Genomic DNA, 10,183 nt, shown 5'->3' with positions numbered 1-10,183 from the left:
GGAATTTTTGGACTCTCATAGATAAATTGTAAGAGATAATTGATGTTGATTTGCCTTCCCCCCACTCCGGTTTATATCCCCCCCTTTCTTTTTTACCTTACTGTTTAATATTATCTTGGGGGGTGGGGAGAGGGATTTATTTATTTGTTCTCTACTTAACGATTTTCTCCCCCCCTTGGTTTTTTTTTAATTATTCTATATATATATATATAGGCCGGGGGATCTAGTTAATGTTGGTGGGGGGAGGTGGTTACCTTATTCTATTTTACCTCTCTCTCTAGGAGCGGGGTTGTTTTCCCTTGTTATTTTGTATTACTATATTTAATTATTACTTGTTGAGGTTGTAATTTTATAGTTATATATGTTTATACATGGTATTAACATTACCAAATATATCCAGGTGTTGATGTGGGTGGGGGAGTGGGGGTATGGTGCTCACTGTTAACTCTAGCTCCGTAGTATATTTGAATTTTTCTCATCCTATTGAGGAGCACCTGGGTCAAGTGTGGGGCACTGGTTGGGAGAGGATACGATGGACCTTTGGAAAGGAAGTGATACCCCCTGGGAACAAGGGGGAAAATCTCCATTTAAATACGTTTTATTATTTTTTTTATTTAGAAATAGTTTTTTATTATACTGTTGTGAGTGTATTAGAGAGCCTTTATTTTTGTGAATTTTATATGCTCTATGCTCGGGATGTTCTGGATAGGGTTTCCCCTCCCAAAGGGTCTTGGATTTGCCGGGATGATTATATTTGATCAGTCAGTTAATTGGTGCACCTGGAATGTCAAGGGGAGTAATTCGCCAGTCAAAAGGAAGAAAATATTATCAAATCTCAAGAAAGAAAGGGTTGATATAGCTCTCCTACAGGAGACACACTTGTTGGATAAAGAACACTTGAAATTATGATTTGATCAGGCCTTTTTTTCCTCTTTTAGCTCAAAAAGCAGGGGAGTTGTTATTCTTATTTGGAAGAATTTCCCTTTCAAAATCCTAAATCAGATAAAAGACAAATCTGGACAATATATTCTGATTAAAGCCCTTATAAATGGAGAGGAATATGGGATTTTAAATTTGTATTGCCCCCGGCACATCCTTTTAAATTTATAACGGAAGCCTTCTCAAAATTGATGGCTCTCGGTGCCCGTCATACAATTATAGGGGGAGATTTTAATTGTATTATGGATCTGGAAATAAATAGGATTCCCAAGAGTACTGCAGGAGTATCTCCCAGATCTAGACAATTGGTGGATTTGAACAAAGAATTAGGATTAGTAGATGTATGGAGATGTCTGCATCCACAGGGCAGAGATTTTTCTTTTTACTCCAATCCACATAAATGTCATACCAGAATTGATATGTTTCTTGCCCCCTCGATTTTTTTAAATTCCATATCATCCTGTAAAATAGGTAGTATAGCAATTTCCGATCACGCTGCTGTATATATGGTAATCAAGGCGAGGAACAACGGGACATCCCCTCGGCAATGGCGTATGGACCCCTTCCTGATGAAAGATAGTAAATTTGTAAAGTACTTCTCTCAAGAATTTAAAAGTTTTTTAGAAATTAATTTTGGTACGGCTAGCAACCCATCAATGATGTGAGAGACCATCAAAGCTTACGTGCGAGGTTTGATCATCTCCTACTCAGCGACCCAGAAAAAATTAAAGGGAGAACAACAGCGTCTGCTCGAAGCTTGCTTAAAAGCGGCTGAAACAGCATACGCTGACAGACCCTCTATTATCAAATTACAAAGGATTGCGGCCCTTAGGACAGCTTTAAACACTACGCTTACCCAAACGGCTAAGAGGGAAATATTATTTGCAAAATAACGGTTATATGAATTTGAAGACAAACCGGGTAGATACTTAGCATTTCTTGCAAAGAAAAAAAAGGCCCCTCAACTATCACGTCTATCAAGGAAAGTACGGGTATTTTGACTCATGATCATAAAAGGATTAATGCAATCTTTAGAAAATTTTATTCTGATTTATATAAATCGCAGGATTGTGAAGACAGGACTAGGAGGATGCAATCATTTTTTTAAAATTTGACCTTTCCGGACCTAACTTCGGAACAGGTATCGGCCTTAAATGCTCCCCTAACAGTCCAAGAAATACTTGACACAATCAGGCAACTTCAGAGCAGTAAGGCACCTGGCCCAGATGGCTTCAAGCTGAATTCTATAAAGAAATTACAGGAATATTGGCTGGTCCACTTATGGACATGTATAACTACGCATACAGTCAGGGCTGTCTCCCGCCTCGTAGAAAGAGGCAAATATCTCTCTTATCCTTAAAAAAGGATAAGAGATTGCGCGTCATACAGACTAATATCCGTGCTAAATATAGATTTTAAAATCCTTCCTAAAACGTTAGCATTGAGACTAGAATAGGTATTGCCACATACCATAAAGGAGGATCGGACGGGGTTTATTAAGGGCCATAGATCATCCAATAATATTAGAAGGGTTTTGAATATGATTCAAGCCTGCCATCAAGGAAAGATACCAGGAATAGTAGTCTCATTAGACGCGGAAAAGGCATTCAACAGGGTTGAGACCCGGGTTCAATTCCCGACTCAGGCAACTGACTGTGTAGAATTTGCACATTCTCCCCGTGTCTGCGTGGGTTTCCTCTGGGTGCTCCGGTTTCCTCCCACAGTCCAAAGATGTGCAGGTCAGGTGAATTGGCCATACTAAATTGCCCGTAGTGTTAGGTAAGGGGTAAATGTAGGGGTATGGGTGGGTTGCGCTTCGGCGGGTCGGTGTGGACTTGTTGGGCCGAAGGGCCTGTTTCCACACTGTAATGTAATCTAATCTAAAAAAAATGTAATCTCATTTGTTTTACACATTGGAAAGGTTTGGCGTTGGAAAGGTGTTTACCAAATGGGTCTCAACATTGTATAGTGATCCCAAAGCAGTTGTGGTTACCAATGGATTAGGCTCGGATAGCTTCAGTGTGGATAGGGGCTGCCGTCAGGGATGTCCTCTCTCGCCATTGTTATTTACGCTAATAATTGAACCACTAGCAGAAGCTATACGGGCTGATCCTAATATAACAGCCCGAGGATTGGTACAGGTAAACATAAAATTACCCTTTATGCAGATGATGTTCTTCTACTCCTCAGTAATCCTCTGATGTCGCTTAGGCCAAGTTATTAATACATTTAGTGCATTTTCAGGCTATAAAATTAATTTCTCAAAATTGGAGGCTATGCCAATGGGTGGCCTTGCTATGATATCCCACTTGGTGGATGGACTCCATCTTCCCTTTTGGTGGTCCCTAGAGGGTTTCTTATATTTAGGCATTTTTATTACCCCAGTATTTGGTCAGTTATACAAGGCTAACTTTGTGCATTTACTGGAAAGGATAAGGCAGGACCTCCAGCGATGGGGAGACCTTCCAATTTCCTGGCTGAGTAGAATAGCACTAATTAAAATGAATGTCCTGCCCCGTCTCCTATGCCCCGTGAGAATGCTTCCGGTAATGCTACTGAGGCTGGCACTATGTAAATTATATGGCTGGTTGGGTTCCTTTATCTGGAATCATAGACGGCCCCTCATTAAGCTGAAGAAGCTACAGCTTCCACAGGCAAGAGGAGGATTGAACTTCCCAGATTTTAGGAAATATCAGTTAAGTTCCCTATTAAGTTAGATAGCTGATTGGGTCTTGTCTGACCCGCAATCAATCTGGCTGGACATCAAGGCTTCTCAAGTAAAATGCCCACTTATTAACCTTTTATTTTCAAACAAGAAAAAAATCATTACAGATCACTGTAAAAACCCTATAAGACTAAACACAATTAAAGCTTGGAATATAATGAGGGCAACTCACATCAAACATCCCCCTATGCTCCAATAGTGGGAGCATGGGAATTTCAACCGGGGTTTGCAGATGCCACTTTTAAACTCTGGAGATCCAGGAGTATCTCATGTTTAGGGGACCTATTTAAAGAAGGGGTCCTGATGTCTTTTGAACAGCTGCGTCAGAAATTCGGATTACCTAATGGAGACCTCTTTCGATACTTCCAAATTCGAGATTATATACAGAAGAAGACTACGGTATTAGATAGTCTTTATAAATCACATAGAGAATGTAATGTCCTACGACCAATGGGGGTATCCTCCATCAGTACTATTTATCATTTACTACATGATGAAGTATCGGGAGATATGGACAATCTGCTTCAAACATGGGATCAGGATTTGGGACTAGAAATCTCTATAGAAACGTGGAATGACATTTGGGAAAACACCAGAAGAATCACCATCTGCAACAGAACCCAGGCTATCCAGCTGAAGAAACTTCATAGGGCCCATATAGCACCGGATCGATTGGCAAAATTTAAGGCAGGAGCAGCTCCAATGTGTCCCAAATGTAAAATAGAGGTGGGCACTCTTGTATATTGCCTATGGACCTGTCACAAGATCCGTAGATACTGGACTAAAGTAGCAAGTACCCTGACAGAAATTTTAGGAACGGAAATTAAAGTGGACCCTGTATCTGTCCTTTTGGGCTTTTCGAACCTACCCTCCCTGGATATGCACGGGAAGAGATTATTTTCTATTCACTCTTTCTGTGCAAGGAAAAATATTTTGGTAAACTGGGTGGCTGAGGGCCCCCCTGGACTTTCAAATTGGCACAGATTAATTATGGAATGTATTCCCCTTGACTTCCTTACAAATATGGTGCACCGAAAGACCGAATTATTTCATAAAATATGGCAGCCCTTCTTGAATTATATAAATACAGATATTTCGGCTGTCCTAACAAGGGCTTTTATTTAATTGAGATTGCGAACCTGGCTGGTCCGGGGCCCCTTGGGAGAGGAATCCCGCACGAATACGGGTTTTGTTACATTTGATGTTAACACATTCCGAGCACGTATCTCACTACCCAATTTCTGTGTTATCCGTTGGGTTTTTTTTTTCTTTCTCTTATTTGAATAATGTAAGAGACTTAATTATACACTCTGGTTAGTTGTAGGTTAGATTAGTAGTTAGTTGAGTTTTGTTTTTTTCTCTCTCGGTATTTTTCTTTTGTTAAATTTTGGTTATTATTTATTTAAGATTTAATTGTTTGTACTTGAGAGTTTTTCTTATTTTTGTAAACTTGTAAAAATGTTAAATTTCCAATAAAAATACTTATTAAACAAGAAATAAAGAGGAAGCTTTCACACAAGTCCAATCCTATCATCATCCAAGTTCATAAACATTCGCTGTACAGCCCAAGTCGCTCAACAGCAATTGTCAATGGTAAGCCTGGATGTTTTTGTGCTCCATCCAGCACAAGAATATTGAGGATCTAGATATTTTCTCAGCAGAAAAAGAAAATATAATTTAGGCTATCTGGCACATCGCTAGAATCTAAAATACAAAAGGTAAGTTCTATGTATCTTCTGAACTAAGAGCCAACACATCTTCCAAACTACAGTGCTTTGTAATTTGTGAGGATTGTTGTGTAAGGTAATGTTTCTGAAAGAGTTGCTGTTGTGAAGTTGCATTGGGTTCTATTCAATTTGATAAAACCACACAGTTATGGGTGGAAATTTAAGCAGTCTTGCACAAGAGCCTGATGAGGGCAGAAGCATAATCTGTTGGCCCTTCATAGTCTTAACTAATTATGCCTAATTAGTCATTGCAACCTATTACTATAACATAGCAATGTATACCTATTGCTATAACATAATAATCTGTCTTTTGTTGAATAAGACAAGTATCAGTTCTTGTTAAGACTCCAACCACTGTTATTTAGTTAAACCCTCAGACTCAGCAAAGAAGGAAGATTAGTTAGCAACACGACACATCAACCACTTGGTGCCCAACTGGACATGGTGGACAATGGTTGGGAATGTTGCTTAATCTCTTAACATAACAGTGATGGAGAAAACTCATTCAACTGAGGAAGAAAAATATTTCTGAAGATATACAAAAGATATATAGCCAGCCACTGCCAAGAGATTGTATTAGGGACCTGAGGAAGTCTTGTGTTTTTTCACCTTTTCTCTATTTCTATTGCTCTGCCTGTTTGAAGTTTGGAAAGTTAGACACACACTACTGGAAATATTTAATAATCTTGGGGCAGTAGCTTTAAACAGATTCTGAAATTTGCATCTCAATCAATTGAAACTTACATATTCTTTCTAAAGCATTCTCCATATCCTACCTGCAAAGCAGGCTTAACATTTCTGCAGAGCAAGCATGTATGAATTAACACATTTTCCCTTTCCAGTGCTGACTGATCTCCAGAGTCTAAGTGAAGGCTTCTCTGTTCCTGCATTCAGATTAACATTGTATCATTTAGTATATACTGTCCCTCCTCAGTCGAAAATCCAAAAAACATTGGTTTAAATCTCACTGTATTTCATCTGCAGGAGGCTGAGGGATGATAATACACAAAGTGTGAGGTGTGTTTTATTCTGCAAAGCCAGGACAAATGATTCCAAAGGGGTCAGTCAATAAGCCATTTTAGGTTCATTCATGGTAGCCATTTCATGTTAGCACAGCAATGACTTTGACTTTATAAACAGAGAAATGCAAGAAAGGGTGTGGACTTGGGAGTCCATGTCAATGAGTCATCAAATCACTGTCAATGTGACATCCATTCTGCTCCTTTTATCCCAGAAATCTCCATTTATTCTGTCACCCCATCAAAATTCACAGCACATCTGCCAGTACTTTTTTCCATTGAAGGATCTCTGATACAAAATCTCCTGTTAATAACATTCTCTGCCATAAAGACATATGTAGTAAAGTTGTTTGTGTGAAGTTTTCCAAGCCAGTGATTGAGCAAACAAACATTAGTTCTAGTGCTGTTCATGTTTCAAGTCTGATTGAAACAGTGTAGAAGGTCAGAAATGCAGAGCTTGAAGTGTAAGTATACATTGTTATGATTGAGATGGGTGGAATACACTGACTTTCTCTACTCTTGGTATTCCCATGGGTTACAACATTGGTTCCTAATATAGCCAGTAGTACGATTTCTCTATATTAGACATGATATAAAAGAAAGATCTTTCAACCAGATTTCTTTAAGGACAGGTATTGATTGATTAAAGAAAGCTTCAATGTAGATGCTAAACTGCAGTACATGCTCTTTGTAATATCTGAATGTTTAACAATCTAAACCAAAAATAACACAAACACCAGGTTAAAAATGAAAAACTGATTTCTCTTTGCAGGGATTCACTGGGATGGGAGATGGAGAATTGAGAATGGGAAATACTTTTGGCCAATATATTGGTTTTTGAAGATGAAGACAATAAGGTTTGAAATGTTTAGCTGTCATATGATCTAGAATGTACAGACAGGGACCACTAAACATAGGCAGTTGCCTCTGGAATCTTGGCTTGTTGAGGAAAGACCATATTGTGATATCTTCCAGTCTGTCTTCAGAGAACAGTTGGATTTCGCACAGATTTCACCACAAAGGTGCTTCAGAAGGAGAGACAAGATGAACACAAGCTTGTTTTTTAGCAGCTTCCCTCTCCTAGTATTCCAAAATCATTTCCAAGACTGAAAATATGATTGAAACAGAACAGCTGTAAAACCCAGAAGTAAAATAAACAAATGTGTTCAATCAAGCATGATTAAGCAGTTATCTGGAACATGCGGTTTCTGGGAATAACCTGTTTTTTAAAAAAATGTTCCATTGATTATTTTCCTTGAACTCTTCAAAAATCTCTATAATCCTTCAAGTTCAAATTTGCAAACATTAAATAAAAGCCATCATAATATCCCAAACCTGTTGGTGGGGGAGAACAAAGAACCTTAAAATCAATTTCATTAAAGCGTAATAAAAATTTTAAAACTGTAAGCATATCAGAATTTAAGGTCAGTTGCTTTTTCACTCAATCTGCACATCTGCTAACTTTTTTGGTCCTTAGATCATTCCATTACATTCTTGACGAAGCACTGTTAATCAGGCTAAGCTTGCAAATTGGATACAAAATTGTCTTTAGGTAGGACATGGAGGATAGTGGAGGGTTATTTTTCAGACTGGAGACCTGTGACCAGTGGTGTTCCGCAGAGATTAATGCTGCGTTCACTGTTGTTTGTCATTAATATAAACTATTCGAATAAGAATTTAGGAGGCATTATTACTAAGTTTGTGGCTGACACCAAAATAGGTGGTATAGTCGACAGTGAAGAAGGTTATCTAGGATTATAAAGGGATCTTGACCAATTGGGACAATGGGCTGAGAAGTGGCAGATGGAGTTTAATTTGGATAAATGGGAGGTACTGTATTTTGGCAAAGTGAACAAGAGTAGGACCTATACTGTTAAGGGTAGGGTCCTTGCGATTGCTATCAAACACAGGCCCAGGGGTTCAGGAACATAGTTATTTCAAAGTTGCATCCCAGGGAAACAAGATCCATTGAGTATAGAAGTTGGGGTGCCATGTTGAGGCTGTGCAGGACATTGAGACTGGAGGGCTTCAGTTATAGAAAGAAGCTAAATAGGCTGGGAATTTTCTCATTGAAACATGAGATGTTGAGGGGTGATCTTACTGAGGTTTATAAAACCATGAGGGCATATATAAGGTGAAAAACAAAGCTCTTTTCCCCAAAGTGGGGGAGTCCAAAACTAAGGGGCATATTTTTCAGGTGAGAGGAGAAAGATATAAAAGGGATCCAAGGGGAAAATCTTTCTCAGAGGTTGGGTCATGTGTAGAATGAATTGTCAGAGGAAGTGGTAGATGCAGGTACAGCTATACCATTTAAAAGACATTTGGACAAGTACATGAAAAGAAAGGTTGAGAGGGATATGGACAAAATCCAGGCAGGTGGAACTAGTTTAGTTTGGGAAACTTGATCAACATGGATGAGTGAACCGAAGGGTCAATTTCCGTGCTGCATGACTCTGTGACTCTATTACCTCATTATGTACATTTCCACTTCAAGAAGACTCATAAAGCAGTCGGCAACACCTGTCCAAACAGCCATAGGCAATAGCTGTACTCAGAGCAAAGTTTCACCTCAAAGTAGGGAAAGCCACGTGGGCTAGGAAAGGAATAAAAGCTAGTCATACTGGGAAGAGTAGAAGTCTTTTTGGGAGCAATTGTGAGCTCTGGGAGTAAAGCAAAGATGCCTGAGAGCAATGGGGAGGTACTGTGTAATAACAGTGTAGAAGACCTGTCTGTAAAGGGACTATTTACTGCTCAAAATGAACTTCAGTGCCATCACAATTTGGTTCCATGAGGCATGGTTAGAGAGACAGAACATAGGCCAGGAATTAATTTGTACCATTGCTGCCAGTATTAGAAAAGTAGTAGTTTAATTCAGGCAACAAAAGGGCAAATTTCAAAAAGATCTGAAGAACGAAATGAACAGAAGAAGATGTTTAGAAGAACTTTAAGATATTTAGCATGTTTTGAGGTATAATTTATACCAACATTTCAGTCAGAAGATTTATTAAGGTTTGGTTTAAAAATGTTTATCGTATTTTCGGCCGGAAAAGTTGGGAAAACATCCATTTTAACATCAGAAGACACAGGAAACCTTCATCTTTGCTGCAGAAGGTAGGAAAACTGACTCTTGAGACTATCCATGTTGGCTTCTGCGATTTGGTTCATATGATTAATAGGAACGAAATAGCTGACTTTGCACTTCTGCTAAAAAATGTTTTTCATTCCTGTCATCACTGAAGAGCATTTCAATTCGTTGTCTCTCAAAGCAGCATTGCCATTGCCAGTGACAGTGACAATGGTGCTGAGTGAATAGCATTCCTTCAATAACACAACTCAGGATGGAAAGTGTCCAGATTACCAAGGCAACATCCACGGAGGATGGATGAAAATGTTAAACCAAATCAAAAAGTTAATTTACTTAAAATCAGATTAATCAGCAGATTAAGATTTAATATTTGTTTGAAAAAAATGGATATGAATTGCATCGGACTCCCTGGAAGACAGAGCAATTTCCGCAAATGCTGTTTGTGGTCATAAATAAGAAATTGTCTGCATGTACATTAAGGATACTAGAAATAAAAAGAGAACACCAGTTTGAATCAAAGAGCAATTTTTTGTTCCAAAGTTTCAGGATAGAGCAAGGAAGACTGTACTTGTTTTAACATTGGAAATTCATGAAATTTAATATCCCTCAGGTAATGGATATATCAACTACTTTAGTTAGCAGGGAAGAGTTCCTCTGTGAAGGAAATCCAGGAGACTAAGGGTCCTAA

The sequence above is a fragment of the Chiloscyllium plagiosum genome, unplaced genomic scaffold (genome assembly GCF_037043375.1).
Source record: "Chiloscyllium plagiosum isolate Xiang-an unplaced genomic scaffold, Cpla_swu_hap1 HiC_scaffold_2, whole genome shotgun sequence".
Lineage (NCBI taxonomy): Eukaryota > Metazoa > Chordata > Chondrichthyes > Orectolobiformes > Hemiscylliidae > Chiloscyllium > Chiloscyllium plagiosum.
The sequence above is the reverse complement of the archived record's forward strand: the minus strand, read 5'-3'. Positions refer to the sequence as shown.